At 40.9% G+C, this 18,802-nt stretch overlaps 1 protein-coding gene across 3 annotated transcripts in view; it reads left to right on the top strand.

Moving 5' to 3' along the window:
- Window positions 1-18,802, top strand: part of VOPP1 (VOPP1 WW domain binding protein) — a 62,578-nt gene that overhangs the window by 20,870 nt on the left and 22,906 nt on the right. The window lies entirely within an intron of this gene.

Genomic DNA, 18,802 nt, shown 5'->3' with positions numbered 1-18,802 from the left:
TCTCTTCCTCACTCTCACCCAGTGGAATGGGGAAGGGAATCAGTGGTAGAAGTCAGAAAAAAGCATGGGTTGAGGTAAAAGCTGTTGAACCAAAGGTTGTGCACACAAACAGAGCAAAATGAGGACTACATTCACAGCTTCCTGTGGGCTGGCAGGTGTTCAGCCATCCCCAGGAAGTCAGGGCTCCGTCACACACAGTGGTTATGTGGGAAGATAACCGTCATCACTCTGAACATCCCCCTCTCCTTCTTCCCCCAGCTTTATATGCTCATCATGACTCTGTATGACATGGAATATCCCTTTAGACAGTCTTGACTGTATCTTCCCAACTTTTTGTGCATCCTCAGCCTTCTTCACAAGCATGGTGGTACAAGAAGCAGAAAAGGCCATTTGAGGCAGTGTAAGCACAGCTCAGCAATAACTAAAACATCCCTATGGTATCAACACTGTTTCCAACACAAATCCAAACTAGCTCCTGTGAAGAAAATTAACTCTACCCCATCCAAACTCAGCACATTTTTTCATGATGCTTTCAGGAAAAGCACCCTCAGTAAACTACCATACAGACCCATCCATGCTTGCTCTTTGGGAGGTGTTGGTCAAAATGGAACACCTTTCTGAATCCTCATTTAGCCAGCTCTCAGGCCATAAAGTTCAGTGGGGCATTTGCAGGGGTGAGAGGAGGTGCTCTTCCTACTTGTCATGGTTTTGTGTTTGATTGTATGGTCTGTGTCTTGCAGGCATAAGATGATCTTAGTGGTTGTTTATGGTTTTATAAATCTGCAGAATCAGGGGATTTGCATTCTTTGGCTGCAGCTATACAGAGGAAGTCTGAATATTTAATGGAGTATTGAATACTGCATAACTTTTCCATGTATGAACTTGGAGAAGGTGTTTTGATGGATTGATTGGTTTGCTTCTTAAACTCTGTAAGGTCAGAGATCATGTGTCTGAAATGTTTTATAGATCTTGTGTAGGTTTTAGGTAATTAATATTTCATGCTTGCCCCCAGATATGTGGTAGTGGTTAAAACTCAATTAAGTGGTGATTATACAGAATGATGAATATTTCATTTATTTAATATGAAATAGGAAAAAAGTTATATTGCTGCCATGCTGGTTTTATTTCAAAAACCTTTGTCAAGATTAGCAAGATTGAAAATCTCTTTAGTGTCCTGAATTTATTCTGCTGAAAGAATGCAAGTATTTATTTGAGGACTTTAAAAAAAGGATTCTGTTGTCCTCCTTTATAAGGATGTTTCTTCTTGCACCTTAATTAAAGCTTTTGCCTCGTTCACCTTCAGTTACAGACCAAAATATTGTTCTGTTCACACCATTTATTAATTGAGCTCTTGGTAATTGTATATTCAGAAATATGAGTGTCTGCAAGACTGAAAGTAATCAGATGGGTGAGACAGGTGTCTGTCTGTGTCTGTACTCTGTCTTGGATGGTGGCAGGTGCTGTGCCAGGAAGGCCCACAAGACTGCCCACTGTCTGAGGTCCATTCCTCTCATGCCTCCCCAACATATGGACCACGTGGATCAGAGATATTAGGGTGGAGCTCCCATTTTATTTGGTTTAATTACTGGTTTGGATCTGCCTTCCATGGATTTGTCTAGTTCCTTTTGAATCTGTCATCCTCTGCAGTTTCCTGCAGCAACAGATTTCAGATTTTGTCTGTGTGCTGTGTAAAAAAGTACTTCTTAAATGAATTTTCTGCTAGGATAAGGGACACTCATTGAAACTATTGTTAAAGGGCTTGGCAAATAATAGTTCTGTACTTAGCCTCATTTAGCTGTGCATTCAACCTTGCTTTTCCTCATCACCCAGGCATCTGTTTTCCAAGTTGAAGGCTCCCAAACCTTTTAAACCCTTCTTGAAAGGCAACTGCTCCATTTGATTATTCATTGTAGTTTTCCCTCCCTGTACATCTGATTTCTAGCTACAAGCACTTCTTGGAAAGCAGAAATAAGAACTAAGGTAATGCACTTTAAAATAGGGGAGAAATTGGTGACTAGAATCTGCTGAAAATTCAGGATTCACCTCCTGTATGGAAAAAGAGCTCAAACTGATCTTTAAAATACAGCCAATTTTAATTTCTAAGCTTTTAAGGAACTGTAAGGAAAGTAACTCATTGGCTTGAGTTAGATTCCAGTAGTGTTACTGACTTTTGGTTGCCCTTATTCTGCAAGGAGTTATTAGTGGAGTAAAGGACTTTTCAACACAGAGAGCTAAAGAGCATGAAACCTACCAGAAAAGCATGTATTGACTTGTGCCTCCTGAAGCTTTACTGCTTTTGATGGGGCTGGCTAAGGGGGAAATTATTATGTGCTCACCTCCTCTGAGAGAAACTAGTCTAGTTGAATTTTCAAAATTCAGTGCTCAGAGGCTTGCTGGAGTGTACCTGTAGGAGGAGATGGACAGATTTTAGCCTGAAGGAGTGTGGATAAGTGCAGCTATCGGAAGACAGTTGGAATACACGTCCTGCTTCTGCAGCCAATGCTCAGCTCCCTTCTGCAGTATGGGCGTAAAGGCTGCTCATCATCACAGCTGGCTCTTCAGAGCAGTGTTACATAATGGAAGTTTTATTACGGGGTTTGTAGCTATTATTTAGGATTAAATTTTGTTCCATGTAGCTGTCCTGCCACTGCTGTGGTGGTGTCTTCTTGTGTAACAAACAGCATGGCCAATATCTGTTCTGGGTCCTCTTCCAGTGAGCTGAGTAGATTTTCATATAAGAGGCTCAGTTTCATATCCTATGAAACTTTGTTGTAGACAAAGGAGAGAAAGTAGAATTTATTTTGTTATGTTTGAGGTGGGGAGTGAGTGTGGGAGTTTGGGAGGGACTCAGGATGAGGTGTTGGTCATCTTTTCTATCTTTTAGCCTGTGTTGTTGAAGGAGTACAATTTGATACTTGGTGGCTGTTGGGTTTTCTGAGCCCCTGATGCCTTTATGGTATATCACAAACATCTGTTAGTGCCACAGCTGGACTGAGAGATGGCAAAGGCACCCATGCCAAGACATAGGCCACGAGGTGAAGTTGGGACTTCCAAGCTATTGGTGTCTCTTAATTGTGCTCTGCCCTTGGGATGGTAGGCAAATTTGACCACTTGTGGATGTATATGGAGAGTCAGAGATTAATGGAAAATCCTCAAAACACATTCTACTCTGCATTTTGCCTTCCTTATCTAACCCTGTTATCCCAGTAGTGCTACCGTGGTCGGAGTGGTGAGATGCAGGTGGAACTGAAAATGGTCTGCAGATTGTTAATATTCATATCTGTGTCATTTTCATCCATTCCAGTATGGCTGTAAATAAAGAAATTGATCCTTTTGAACATTAATTTGGTTGTCTGGACTCAAACTGCTGGTGAAGGAACTGGATTGTATGCTTTGTTCTGTGTTGTAGCAGTGAGATTACACAGTTGGGCTGTTAACAGCTAATGCTTGAGTGTGTTTTACATTAAATACTGCAAGTCAAAGTTCAGCTGCTATGGATCTTACCTGGTGGGTTGGTTGCTTTTTTTCAGGTGAGCTCCAGGTGTGAGCCTATAGTAGTAACTCTTAAGTTTGTTCATCAACACAGAGGCTTTTTGATAAATCATATGCACATGATTTTAATGTTCCTCATGGAAAACCATAAGGACTTTGGGTGCTGCTTTCTCAGAGACATGTTGCTTCTCTGATTTGCCCTTTCTTTTTCAATTAAAATGCATGCAGCCTGGTTTACATAGGTCTTTGTACATTTTAGTGTTACTACATTTTGCTGATGTATGACTAGTAATTTTTTTGAGAAAGAGTTGGTGGTCTGTGCTTTTTATATTATATCAATGAAGAGTGGCTTAATGCTGTTTCTTAGACCTGAGCTAGTTGAATTAATGGCATGTGAAATTCAAGCACAGTAATCTTGGTTCAGTCACAGCTCCAAATTCTTCTGAGAATTTGAACCATGGGTACACGTACTCTTTTTGTTTTGTTATGAATAGAAAATAGCATTATACCACCAACTCTTTTCTTAGTTCCTTGGTTTCTTCAAAATTGTTCTACAAATTCAAGAATGTCAGTTAATAGAGCTTAAAAAAAAGAAGAGGAAAAATTATTATGTAATAGCCTGATGCTAAAATAATGTTCCATTTACATGGAGCCAGAAAATCAAGTTGCAAACCTGTCAGTGTAGACAGAATGTAAAAAAAAATTTAAAAATAAAATTTGCTATTCTTGTAGGAATGCGAGCAGTGACTTGTTGAGAATGAAATCCCAAATAAAAATATTTGTAGGCATGCAAGGCTAATGCAATTACTGTGGGCACATGGTATTTCTTGACTCTACGCTCCAAGGAAGACTTGCAGAAACACAGGGACATGAGCAGTTTAGTTTGGTTGTTTGCAAAAGAAACTGGTGTGAGATTCCTTGATACATCTGATGGTTTCCTTGATGTTCATGATGCTGTAAGATGGTCTTGCTTTGCTCCTTGGATGAAAATATAAATAGGAAGTCAAAACAACACTTTTTGCATCTGTGTACTGTTGTCCTGTTCCTAGTGTTTTCTTCCTAAATCCAACCTAGCCTTCAAATAAATCTGTGAAATTCTTGATAAGCCTCCTTCATCCTGCCTTTTTCCCAAACACTGGGGGAGGCTTTCAGTAAACACCTGCAGTTTCCTCCCTTGTTTATCTGCAGCTCCTGCCATGGACTCCCTGCCATGAATGCAAAACATGGCAGCAGTTAAGGGGCTGTATCGAGACCAGTTGCTGTCAGGACAAGAAATATTGCTGCATTGTTTGTTTTTACCCTCTCTTTGCATCTTGCTTTCTGTTGTGTCTTTTGTTTCATACTTTGATACTCCCTATTCCTTTTCTGTGTAGTGATTGTGCAGCCATGTCCTGGTTCCTGATATGGGCTTCTGGATGCAGCCAATATAAATCTTTTGTGCAACAGCAGTCATCCTGGCATACTTTCTGTCAAACTCTACTTCTGGTGAATTTATTTCCCTTTTTTTTTTCTGTGGTGCTAAGAACAGCAAGCAGCTGTCTACCAGCAGAAACTCTGGATAACCAACTTTCCCACTGTTGATTTTTCCTTCAGTCCATATGGATTTCTCCTTTAGAGTGAGGGGCAGATGTACTTTGCCTGCTCAGTTGTGTAACACACCATTGGTTGCTTTTCTGCCCTGAACTCATAATGAAGTAACCTAAATGATTATAAAAGCTTTAGTATCAGCTTCATTTCATTTAAATAGACCAATAAAAGCAACCAGTGTGCAAGCTGCTGGCTCCAGTACTCCTGCATAAACCATTAGCAAAACAATATTACTGGCTCTTGACAAAAGAAAACGGCAGTGACAAATCCAAAAATTTGCTCTGAAAAGAAGTCAACCAAGTGCCAGTGAATCCAGAGAGCCACTCATATGCACACTGGCTGCTGTGAGCTCTTTGTTTGAGGTTGAGGAGTCGGCACTTTCTCATAATTTGTTTTACATTCTGGCTTTGTCTTCTGTAAATATCCTTTGCAGTGTTTCCAGCAATGCTGGCAGCTGCCTAGGCACCAGAGGAGCTTTCCCAGTTAGCTTGCAAGCACAGAGTTCTGATGAGTTTTGCATTTTATGTATGAGACTGGCTCATCTGGCTGCCTCCTAAGCTCTCTCCCTGCAATGCTAGCAGATTATGTATTTGCAGCACTATGCTCCATGTGCCAGGTATGGTATGTTGGCTTTGAAAAGCAGAAGTCTTTCCCACGGGGCCCAAAGGAGCCTCAGGATGTCTCTGCTAGAATGTCTCTGGTTACCTCACTGGTTGTGGGGGTTGGGAAGAGGAGCATCTCATGCGACCCAACACATGGAGCTTTTGGTACTGAGCAACAACATCAACAGCAAAAATCTGTGAGCCTTCTATTCACCTAAGGTTTGTAAAGTGTGCCTTCAAGGATGCCTGTACAGTTGTTATACTGTGTATTTCAAAGTATGCAGAATCTGTAAAACTACCTACCAACCCTCAACAGACATAAACCAGTACCATCTGCTCATATATTATCCTCTAGTGTTTTGCTGTGTCAGATAAACAAAAGCAGTGCTCACGTTTGGGTACCTGCATGGGCAGACAGTGGTCTGGTTTCAGACACAGCTATCTGTGAGGGTGGCTGCACCCTGGCACTTTCCATTGAATGGTAAACCTCACAGATGGGCAGGTCAGAAGACCTCTGCTCTGCTGACAGACACCCTTTTTCTGGGTGCTTTATGCTTAGGCTTTGCCTGAGACCTCTGCAAAAGGAGTACAAGATTCTGAGAGCTTTGGTTCCCTCTTTGCATTCTCTTCCTTTGTTTTCCTTCTTTAAAGCTGAAAACAAAAACTCTGCCTTTTTAATTTTACTTGTTGAATTTAAAAATGTCATGATCATTCTTTTCCAGGAAGAGCTCTCAGCACTTCAAACTTTCCTAAGATGTACACTGAGTATGGGTGCTCCCCACAACCTCTGGTCAACTGAAGCAATGTTAAAATGTAGTATCAGCTGGAACAAGACAGATGCTGGAATAGGGATGTAGATGACCTCAGGGACAGTGAGAGGACAGGAGAGAGGATTAAATTTTCCTAAAACAGAGCTCGGAAAAGATTAATAACCCTCTGTTTTGTGCTATGTTCTGGTAGTTGTGCATTAAATCTAATAAGGGAACTGAGGCTTCTTTCTGTGCCCCTGTAAGCCAGGGGAGCACCTATTAAGTTCATATGGACTTTTCCTTTCCATCTCTCTGCTTTTGCAGAAGTGGGTGAACAGCACAGCATCATCACCTTTCTTGCTTGTCCAGATATTGTTTCTCTCTTAGGATTTGTTTCACTGTCCCTGTAGCACATCTCCCAGTTATCTAGATAGATGTGGTTGCATGTATATATTTTTTAAATTTAATTATTCTTTGATTCTTTTACGTTCATCAGTATCATTGTCTGCAGTCTGAGAGTTCACAATCTGGTGTCCTGGCATCATGTGCTTCTCTTCTTTCTTCTTTTGATGCATCTTTATATTTCTTCTATTATACTCTGAAGAATGTTTGTTATTTCCAGTCTCCTGGTATCTGTTCTGGTTTAAAGCAGATATTTCTAACCCATTAAGAATGCCTTTACTGTGATAGCTAGACTTAAATTTGAAGAGCTGATCTGAAATAGAACAAGAATTTCCAAATGATCATTTTTAGTGTCTTGGTGCATTGTGGGTTTGTTATTTTTAGTAATCTTTGCCATTTATTTGTCAGTCTCACATTGGTGATATTCCTTTCCACTGCCAAGATCAGCTGCTAGAGTCAAGGGGTTATGATTGCTCTAACAAATGAGCAGGGAGCTTTGTAGTCTCATGGTTGTAGACAAAAAAGTTTGATATTTCATTCTCTTTGAAGAGAGTTATGGAAAGCCAACACAAAAACATGTAAAGGATTTCAAAAGTATATCACTGCAAAGCCCTGCTGATTTCAGTTTCAAAGTGAAAGATTTCAACTGATGATGTTTTCTTTCTTTTCTTCTTGTTTAAATGGACGTTGTACTGTTCTAAGAGCAGTGTATATGGATGTGCCTGGAATAAGTCATCGAATCATCTCACAGATCTAGTCATTCTGGATGTAGGGTTTCATTTTGGCTTTTCCCCTGCAGTGAGGTGTGTTTTCTTTCCTGTTTTTTTTTCCCTACCACTTCTCCTGCTACTCAAAAGAAAACACAGTTAGCCCTTTAGTAGTTACCTGGTGATGTAATGGCAAGCCCTGAAATCTCACTGGAAGCTTCTGGCTGGACAAGGCTTGAAGTGTGAAGCACATCCTCTGGCCCCTAGGTTTCCAAACTGTCCTACAAGCACTACTTGTGCATGTTCATATCGGTGTAATGCCAGCTAAGTTCTCCTTCCAAACCCTCTGTATTAAGAGGTTTGTCAGTGATGAGCAGGGTCTTGTTTCACCCATTCCACAGATCACCTTCGTGTTGCACTGTGTGCATGAGCATTGCTGTGGTGCCAGGTGTGTGATTCTCTGTTTCTGGAGGTTTCCTCAGTTTTCCTAATTTTATCTAGTTTTGCAATTCCTCTGTGGCCAGGTGGTTGCTCACTCTGTTGGTAGCTGTAAGACTAGATTTAAAAGCTGAATAAAATCACTTCTATGATCTAGTTTCTTTCTTTTTAGAGAAAATTAAATATGCCAGGAAGCTGATACCTTCTCAGAGAATATACAGTGAATGATCCCTATCAAGGACCTCTGAGTAGCCACTCCTGCTTCAAACAACGAAGGCTCTGTCTTTTATGGCTGGGGACTATATCCTGGCAGGTCTGTTCCTGGCTGGATAGGTGCCTGTATGCCTTGATGCATTTACTGTCCTGTGATGTGACCTATTATGTGCAAATATCATCTGTCACGGGAGCAGCCATACGTGCAGGGACTGAGCTGTGGACAGCCAGAGCAAGTATCTAACATGAATAATGAGTTCAGCCGTGTCACTGCTGTCTCTGTGGGCACCAGAGGGATATGGCTTTGCTCTGTTAAGCAGCAGGGGGAAGGGATCAGGAAGGACACTGTGCAGGAAATGTGCCAGGATGAAGTCAGGGAGAGCTCAAAAGCCTGGGGAACAGCTGGACACCAAGCTCTATCCAACAGGTTCTCCATAGCTCTCACCATTGCTTTGTCCCTTTGCAGAAGACTCCACCAAATCCAGCTGGTTGCTCCTCTGCACCCTGGGCTGAGGGCAGGAGCACAGTGCTGCTGGCCCTGGGGGCCTGCTCTGCCTGCCTTCAGCTGCTCTGTCACAGACATGTTTTATGAAAAGTCCTTTTGTTAGGGTTTTTTCTCCTGAGAAGCTGAGAGGCCTCAGGAACACAATGTAAACAATGATTATCTGCTGCTGTGGAACGCAACAGGTGGATCTGTGATTGGTCCATGTTGGTTGTTTCTAATTAAGCCAGTCACAGTCCAGCTGTCTCAGACTCTCTGAGAGTCACGAGCTTTTGTTTTGATTCCACTTCTTTCCTTGCTAGCCTTCTAATGAAATCCTTTCTTCTATTCTTTTAGTATAGTTTTAATATAATATATATCATAAAATAATAGATCAGTCTTCTGAAACATGGAGTCAGATTCTCGTCTCTTCCCTCATCCTGGGACCCCTGCAAACCACCCCAGTGCTCAGCAATGATGGCTTTGCCACATCTGTGCTGTCAATTGTCTTTTTAAACAGGATTTAAGCTAATCCCATTCTTTACCTGCAGGAAGGCATGGGGCTATGTGTGAAACTATTATTTATGTCTGCTTTTTAACCCACCCAGTCCATCTTCTTCCCCACTTCCTTCACATTCTCTGGGCAGTTTATTTATATAGAACTACCTGAACCCAAGTCTCTGATCTGTTGAGTGTTGGATTGAGCCTTTGCTTTTGTGATTGTTGGGTCAATGGTGGATTGTTGGGGCCGTTTTTATTCCCTCCCTTGAGTAGATTAAAACCATATCTGAGAATAATAGAGGGCTCTTGGCAATGTTACAAGCTTTGACTTACTTAAAATTTCTGTTTTCTCCCTCTTTTAAAACTGTAACTTAGCACGTTTTAAATTTTTCTCTATCAGTGAGCACTTAACAAGAGGAGAATAATTTCTTTTTTTCCACTAGATATTAACTCCTAAATGCTCTGGCTTTATGACCTCTAACTGTGCCTTTTTGCATGGGAATGAGACAAATGAAACCCAGCAAGATGGAGGCTCTGTATTTCCAGGAATAATCAGCTGTTTCCCAATTTCCTTGTCACTTCTGAGCCTTTGAATGTTAATCCTGTACATAAAGTCTTAATTTTTCTTTTGTACTTCATTGCTGTTGTGTGTGAATTTATAGGCATTGTCTCTTTGCTAATTCTGCTCAGTCTGGTTTGTGAGTGGGTATGCATGAGAAGATGCTTAGCAACTGAAGGCAGAGCTTCAAGAGGTGTAACTAAGAAAGCATTTCTGCTGCATCTGACTTCAGTGTTTCAAAAGTGGTTTTAGTATTTAGATTCTCCTTGCCAAGCTTAAGAGGCATGTTTTGTTTAATTTCTTTTCTTCTACAAATACCAAGTACTTTATTGCTTTGTTCTGTATGAAATTTGGGAAATCCACTCATCCAGGCCATACACAAGTTGGTTTATTCAGGGAGATAAGTGAGCAAAGCTTCCCTGTGTAAATCATTTCACACCAGAAACACCCTCTACTTAAAATAGAAAAATCAGCTCTTCAGCTGTAAAAATGTTCTCCACTTCATGAATTTTTATTAGGCACATTTTTTTCCTGCTAAGCATGCTAGTAAGTCTGCAAGCCTGGTCTATCCAGCTGGGGAGTCAGCTAATAGCATCAAATGAGAAACAAAAAGCTGGAGAAAATGTTTGGTGTGGACATCCAGTGGTTTACATCGTGTCCTCTTTCCATTTCTCTACTTGCTGTAGTGGTTGACTTGCCTTTGGCATTCACATCAGCTAAACTATCTGCCTGCTGCTCAGATAGCCTTGTGCCAGGACTGAAACTGGAGCATATTGTTCCATCATTAAACAGGCAACGTTGAATATTTTGGAAATTAACAACAGCTGCAAGTTCTTCAGCTATTTTTATTTGTACTGTGGCTCTGATTTTTCTAGTGTGTTTGTGCTGAAGTCAGAAGAGGAAAGGAAAATAGATCCCCCAAGAGGCTGATTTTTTGTTTTTAATTTAAAAAAAAGGCAGTGCCTAACAAAAGCATCCATAAAACAAATAGTACCAAGGGTTGCCTAGCAGTTTTCTTGGTGTTGTGTGGGCCCCTTAGTGTGGCTGCTGCTATGAATTTCTGAGGACTTTAGTGGCACCTTAGTGTATGGTGAGGTAATTGGCACTTTCCACAGTCAGCCCTCTCCTTTAAAAGTCCTGCTACTAATAGCATCTGTCTTAGGCTTTAGAAAAGATTGCTGCCAGCAATTTTCCATTTTATTTATGTTTTATGCTCCTAGTCAGAGATATAAGCCTCAGTCCCCAAAAGCCACTTCGTTTGGTGGTCTTGGATGAGGCCCTGAAGTCAAGCTAGGAAAGCTTTAGAGGATAATTGTTAAACAGGATTTCTTAAGTATCCTTCAAGAGTCCAGTGGCTTGAATTTCTTCCCATAAGTCTCATGATCATGTGTCAGGAATGACAAGGCAGAGCCTTAGCCTTCTGAAAGTTCAAGAAAATGCTCCTTAGAGCAACTATAGGAACCAGGCATGAGTGCATTGTGTCTTTATTTGAAAAGCAATTTAGCAAGAATGTATTTTTTCCCTTTAACTGAAGAGAGAGGTGGTCCAGTTCTTTGCTCTGGTTATGTGCCCTAACTCATGGCCAGAGATCTTTTCATTGGGCTGGATATCATTTTAGAAAACTGCATACCACTATGGGTATTCATAGGCATTCCTTTAAAAGTGTTGAATATGGGTTGGTATATTTCTGGATTTGAGTGGAAATTAATAAAGGTGATGGTTTGCTGTTCATATTCAGTAATTTAAAATTTTAGGGGAGAGCTAAACCTGTTCCCCCTTACATGGGTCCACCATGAATAGTAAGAAATCTTCTTTGTATATGGAGCCCTATTGACATATTTGAAGGACTCAGCCTTTATTCAGTATCTGGTGTGTGATTTGGGAGTCTCTAAACTGGTGAAAATTTCTGCTATTTTAGATGAAAGTGGCTTTATTGACATGGGTTAGCACCCTTGCATCTAAGCTATTAGAAGTTTTCATCTTCTCATTGAAAAAGAACAATGGCAAGCATGAGCCAAAGGCAAGCAACCTCTCAATGGTGAGGTGCTAGGCTTTTCCTTTCCCAAATTAGAGAGTAAGCACACTACTACAAAAACGGATTTATTTTTTTTTTTTGCCTTGTACTGTAGGAAGATCATAAGAAGATTTCTTCCCTGGGCTTGCACAAGGAGATGTAGCTAATTCATGGTGTCATGCTTTTGTGTCACAAAGGGCTCAAGGTACAAAACTTGGTTGTAGGTGAAAAATTGGAACTGCTGCCTTGCATGGAGGAGAGGTGCACCAGGTATCTGTCTGTAGTATAAAAATGACAAAGCCAGTGGAGTTGTCCCTTTATCAGTACCTTTGCAAGATGTTGTCATTCTTATATAGTGGCCAGTAGTTCAGGGACTACCTCTGTGATTTCTTTGGCTGCCACCCTGTTGGTTTCTGTCCTCTGAAGCCTATTGGGAAACATGCTGGGAAGAAGGTTTGGCTGTGGCTCAGTCAGTGCCATTTATTCCAGTTAGCCCTAGATTTTATTCCACTTCATATTTTTCTGGTTTTCATGGGCATGTCATTGTCTTCCTCGCTTCTCTGCCCTGCTGCTCCATTCTTTCTTTCTCTCATCCACGAGTTTGCTTTTGTAGTTACAGTATAAAGGCGCCTTTGCCTGAGCAGAATTGCCCTGGAGAAATGTGGGAGCATTAATGCCTTTGTACTGCAGTGCTGTTTCCCCACTGAGATGAACCCAGCACTTGGAAAAGCAGCTGGCAGGCCTGTGAAGAGAGGGGCAGCAAGCCAAGCCATATCCTGTGAAAGCAGAAGCAATGCCCTTGAAATCTCTGGAATTGCCCACTACATGCACAGGGATTAAATTTTCTCCGAAAGTTCAGTTTATGCAACATTATCAACACTGACCAAAATATGCAAGTGTGTCTGTGCTCATGTCTGAGCTCTTGGTGCTATTTCCATCTCTTAGTGTGGGCAGGCACTATTAAAATCCTCAGCACTTTCAGTCTAGATGAATAATTTTCTAGCTGCTAGGTTTATAAATTAAACATTTATGGCCATATCTCATGCTATTATCCATCCATAGCAATACCTCTAGGCAAGGATCTTGAGCTTTTTTGGAGTGCAGGCCATGTGTTAAAGAAGAGCGAATGTTTCATTTATGCCTCATCTTACTCTTGCACTTCTCAGTTGCAGAACATCCCTGAGGTAACCTCAGATATTTCTTGGGAGGAAATAACCTCAGTAAGAAGATTTTTGATGTCTGTGTTGTCTGTGTCAAAGGAAAGAGCAGAGTTCACTGCAGCATCCCGAAATTTTTTTATGTCTTTTCAAGTAACTTCTCAACACACAAATATGATCTATCATCTGCAAGCTGGAAAAAATAAAAGCATCACATGAAGCACAGACCACAAGGGTGGTAGCAAAAGGTCTGGCAGTGATAACTAGGGCATTTGCATTTTAACTCTTATTAATGGAAGCTGAAAGACTGATGGTGTCCTAGAAAAATCCGTGTATATGGACAGATGTTTGAACGAGGGGCATGCATTGATTAACAGTGAGAGGAGGCATGTAAAAAGCTACCCACATCCTGCATGTCCTTCATCAAGTTGTGAAGGGAGTGGTTGGAGGGGTGAAAGGAAGTGAGACCCAAGTTGTGGCTTCTATACATAACCAAAGATGATGTGCAAATTCGTCTGGTTATGTGTATCCAGTATCTCTTTCTAAACAGTCATCTTAAGAATATATGTATTTTTTTCTTCTTCCAGGAAGCTATTTTGAGTGCGATAAAACTCAGGTGATAACTCAAAGCAAGGAAATGATCCATTTAGAAGAATGCCGAAGCTTGTGTTCTTTTGGTTTAAATGAAGAGCTTTGTCACATTCTTAGTGGTTTATGTTGAAATTGGACAGTCTGGGACATTGTAGATTTTTGTTTAGGTACATTCAGCCTCCTAATAGAAGAAAAGCAAATATTAAGGTCTTATGTAGGAAGTTACTTTGTTTGGAAGAATGCTTTACCATCAGTAGTCGTTACTTGCCTGAAAGGATTATCTCTTTATTTGCTATTTTAGTCCTTTAACAGGAAATACTTCAAGGACAAATGCTTAGTATTTCTTCCTGCTCAAATAAGTAGTTCTGGGGTACAGCTGTTAGATTTGTCTCACTGGATTTTAATAATCATATGCTATTGCTATGGTAGCGTATATTGGACTGTCTGAATAGGAGTCCATTTAGGTTCTTATTTTAAATTAAAAGACATTGATGTTTCAGTCTACCTGGTGAGTGTCTGCCTAAAAGCCACAACACAGCATCTCCCAAAAAGCTTGAATTGACTTGTAAAACAAGTACAAATTACATTGAGTTAACTCTTGTGCTGTTTCTTCCTGTGAGGAGGGTTTTGGCTTGAGACAGAGATGTGTTTGCTGCTGATCAGTAGGAACTTTAAGAGACTGTGTGCAAGAATAGAAAAATGTGATTATTAGCCTGGATGAACCCAAGCCCATAAACTCCTCCCAGTGTTCCAGTAACTGAATCCCAGAGCAAATGGGTTTCTGGACTGTGACATGGAGATGATTGTATGAATGACAGCCCTGTTTGGTGAGCCAGCCTTGCAGACCAGACCATGCCTGCCTTTGCTGTGTTGCTATCTGAGTATCAGCATTTCCTGCAAGGTAGTTAGTCTAATGTAGCTGGAACAAATGAACTAAAGTTTCCTTTAGAACTGTTTCTCTAGTCCAGTGTGGTCATTAAACCAGATTGGACCTGTACAATCAATTATACATCGTTGCTTTCCCCTTGAGAGACTGAGTGGCCTTGTGAGGGCGTGAAGGACACAGTAATGATGGCTGTTATTGTAAGTGTGTAGGTAATAATTGACTTCACTGCTAAGCAGTTGGGAGTTGACCAAGTATGAAGCTTCCCCAACAAAGCATTCAAATAGATGCTTCTTCTCAAAGAAGTACCTGGATTCTCATGTGCCAGGGGTTTTTAGAAACTGCTTTTCAAATATCAGAATGTTTCCAAGGTAACCTCTTTAATCTCCACTGTGTTCAAATGCTTACTAATTTAATATACACATGACGTGTGTAATCTGATTAAAAATTAACAGATGCTCCTAAAAACAATCCAACACTAAACATGATGGGGTTCTAGAATAACCTCTTCAAGGTGAGGACTTGCCTTGGCATTTCTTATCTTCCAGGTTATAGGAATAGTACTTAGATAATATTTCATTATTATTGATTTCTTTTGTTCCCTGCACCACTGGATGTGTGTTTGTTCATGGATTCTGCATCTTTTTTTTTCTTTTTTTTTGAGGCTGGGGATTTGGTATCTTCAGTGTTACAGATGTTTTCAGGACTTCTAAGCACAAAGCATTTCTTGATCCAATATTTGCAGTTTTGGAATACCTCAGAAAACTGAAAAGATAAGAGTCTTAGTTGAATAAAAAAAATGTTTTGTTTTCCAATAACTCCTCATAAGAAGGATCTGAGGAAGGTGTGCATCCCCGGATTAAATGTCAAGAATGAAAAAAAAGGGTATTAGGGTGGGGAGCAAGAGTTGCCGTGATTATGCAGCTGCACTCTGTCCTCTCAGCTCGTGCTGTCTCTCTCTGTGGGACAAATGAGCACATGGGGGCTGCATAACATCAGCAGAACAGAGCCTGGGAACTCCCAAAGCAGCTGTCCTATGTCCTAGGGACCATCCAAGAAATCCTGCATCCTTCGAAGGGCTGTCATAACTTAACTAACCAGCATCTGTAGGTGCTTTTAAGTGCCTCGATCTTGTCTGCACTGCAGATGACTAAGAAAATTGAGTCTGAATTCATCTTCTTTTGCTCAGTCTTTCTTTGCTTTGGTTGTACTAGTTTGGTAGATGAAAGACAACCCCTGAGGATTTAAGTACTAGGTAGTTTAAGGGCTGTTTTCATTCTTGGGGTGGTAAAGTGGAAGAACGAAATGCATGTAGGAAACAGGCAAATTTGCCAGTTCAGCGTGGACTGGCGTAGTTTTAGATAAAAACTGGGGAAACCTAAAACTAGACTTTTCCCTTAGTAGTACCCTGAATAGCATACGTTCTCTCCAGCAGGAAGTGCCTATTCAGGGTGGAGGCTGGAGATGAACCAAGCTTCCAGTTCTTAGGCAAAGGAAAGCTGGTTGGTGTCTGTGTTCATGGTGCTCATTAGAGGCATAAAAGTAAAAACATTGTATCACCAAAAAATTTCATGAAGGTTGAAAAATTTCATTTAGGTTTGTTTCATTTTTAAAGAGACTGAGGGTGGAAACAGTGATGTCCTCACTCTTGGCATGGTCTTCCTTTCAGTTCCTGACAAGTGATCCCTTCCTCCCATGCACCCTACTTTGTGGGTTGTTTTATGGTGTGACTTGACTTGTTCTGTAGTTAAAGAATGCAAATAATAGTACCCTTGATTTTATTTCTCATGCACATATGAAAGGAAAAAGAATAATTGCAGAAGCTAAATCCAATTTTGGAGCTGTGGAAGCTGTCCAGTACCATTTGGAATGGATCAACCTCTGCAAGTTAAGTTGGGAAAATGTTACATCTGTTTCCTTGCAGTTGGAACAAAAAAAGTCTGCCACTACCCCCTGGAAACTGCAGAGACTCCAGTGGAATGTTAAGTCTGTTTTGCTTTTCTTGGGTGAAAATGCCTTCAGTATGTGACATGGCTCATGCTTTCTTGCAGATCTAACATTAGAACTTTCAGTGCAAGGTCAATTCCTCCAGGAAGGTTTAAATACACCCACTCCCCACCTTTTATGTTTGTGCAATTATTGCTGCATTCATGAGTGTAGAAATGAAAGAAAGAAGGTAAAGCAAGTCCTATACTTCTCTGATATTGAGGCTCTCTTTGCACTTTTTTAAGCATCTGGTTTGACATTCTGATGTAGAACTGAGCTGGCTATTTCACACAACTATGACAACTGTCATAACTATGCTTTCCAAACAGTCTGAAAAAGACTGAGTACAGCTGTTCCATCCAAGGCAGTCTGATGGTGGTTTGGGTTGATGTGAAGTTGGATATGAGTCAGCAGTATGCCCCGGAAGCCAAAAGGGCCAGCTGTGTCCTGGATGCATCAAGCACAGCAGTGCCAGCTGGTCAAGGGAAGCTGGTCCAATATCCTGCTCTACACTGCATTGGAAGGTGTGGTTCCACCTGGAGTCCCGTGTGCAGTTTTGGGTGCCACAATATTAGAAAAACATAAAATTATTGGAGAGCATCAAGAGGAGGGTGCCTGAGGTGGTGAAAGACCTTGCGGGCAGGACGTAGTGAGAGGCAACTGAGATCACTGGTTTGGTGGAGTGTGGAGAAAAGAAGGCTGAGGGGTGATCTCATGGAAGTCTATAACTTCCTCAAGAGGGGTAGTGGGTGGGAGGTGCTAATCTCTCTCTGGTGACCAGCAGCAAGACGTGAGGGGGTGGAATGAATTTGCATTGGCAGAAGTTCAGACTGGACATTAGGAAAAAGTTCCTTGCTGAGAAGATCGCTGGAACAGCCTATCCAGGGACATGATTGTGGCACCAAGCCTGTCAGAGTTCAAGGAGCATCTGGATGATGCTCTCAGCTATATGGTGTAATGTTAGATAATCCTGTGAGGAACAGGGACCTGGACTGAATGATTTTTATGGGGCCCTTCCAAGTTGCGGTGTTCCGTGATTCTATGGTAGTTGTGCTTATTAATTTCTCATAGAAGTGCTCCCACATGCAAAGAGATAATTGGTAGGTGTGGCTGCTGTTAGCAGGTGTAGGTGAGAACGGAGAGGGAGCTGAGAGCTGTGAGAGGTGATGTGTGTGGGTGAGGTTTGCTACAGGCGATCGTTGCCCCGGCCGGGCTGCGGGAAGGTGCAGCAGCACCGGGGCACTGCCGGGAGGGAGGGCGCTGTCCGCGGTGCTGAGCGCCCGCCCCGCACCCTCCCTGGCGTGGGCTCTGAAAAACATGGGTGCCTTGCTTTGCCTTTTATTTCTGCCTTTTTCCCTTGTATATGGATGAAGGAATTATATTCAATTGAAATTGTATTGTTCTGGGACTGAAGCGCATTTGCAATTTGCTCCATAATGGCCAAAAAAAAAAAAAAAAAAAAGAAAAGGAAAGAAAATGAAACAAATAAATGAGTCAGGTTCCTGAAGTGAAATGGTAAAATGGAACACAAGGGATATTTGTATTTCCTCCCTGGGAAAGGTTAATAGATCTAAATGTAAAATAATGCTTTGTGATGGGAAGCTATCTAATGCTAAACTCATATTAATTCAAAATAAAAATATGATAATTAATATATGTGCTCTGAACAGCACAAGAAGTAATAAGAATTAGATGCTTGTGCTGAAATTTTTTGCTGTTGCAAAACACACTCTGATTAATTCAAGGTGGAAAAGTTGTTTCTTTTATGAATCCTATTATCAGAAATATTCCTTCTTTCTTAGAGAACAGACAAAAAGTCTAACTAAAAGCAATTGTCTTAACCAAAACCTTTTAATTTCCTTATGAAATTTATGAAAATCATTATTTATACTGTGAGTTATATGACTTTGTAATTTTGGTGTTGGTGAAAGAGATGTATAGCTGAAATAGTATTTGTTCTGTTTACTGTTAAATGGGAGGGAAAGCTTGATAAAGGATTGGCATCCTTTTATACAAGAGCTTCCTGATGTGTTCTCATTACTTCATTAAATAAAAATACTTTAACACAATCCTGAGTTTTAGTAAAAGTTGCTCCTGTCTTTTGCAACAAGGGTATATGTTGAAATCACTGGTAACATGGCTTGCTAGCTCAGTGTCTTGGAATAGTTTTGCAGATGGGCAACTTTCACCCTCAGCTGTTAGCATTACCAGGGAAGAAATAGGGATTAATTTTGATGGATTCAGGCAAGGCTAAAACAAAATGTGTTTTCTCTAGCATACTATTTTCACCCTTAGGCTGCACTTTCCAGATTCAGGATATGCTGTCTCTTACTTTAATGGATAGTTTGCCCTTTTCTAGGCAATAGAAGAACAGGATGCCTCGTATTCCTGTGTCTGCACAAACAGTCTTTCAAACTTTCAGCACACAAGTTTCTTCTGA

The sequence above is a fragment of the Agelaius phoeniceus genome, chromosome 1 (assembly GCF_051311805.1).
Source record: "Agelaius phoeniceus isolate bAgePho1 chromosome 1, bAgePho1.hap1, whole genome shotgun sequence".
Classification (NCBI taxonomy): domain Eukaryota; kingdom Metazoa; phylum Chordata; class Aves; order Passeriformes; family Icteridae; genus Agelaius; species Agelaius phoeniceus.
The sequence above is the reverse complement of the archived record's forward strand: the minus strand, read 5'-3'. Positions and strand labels throughout refer to the sequence as shown.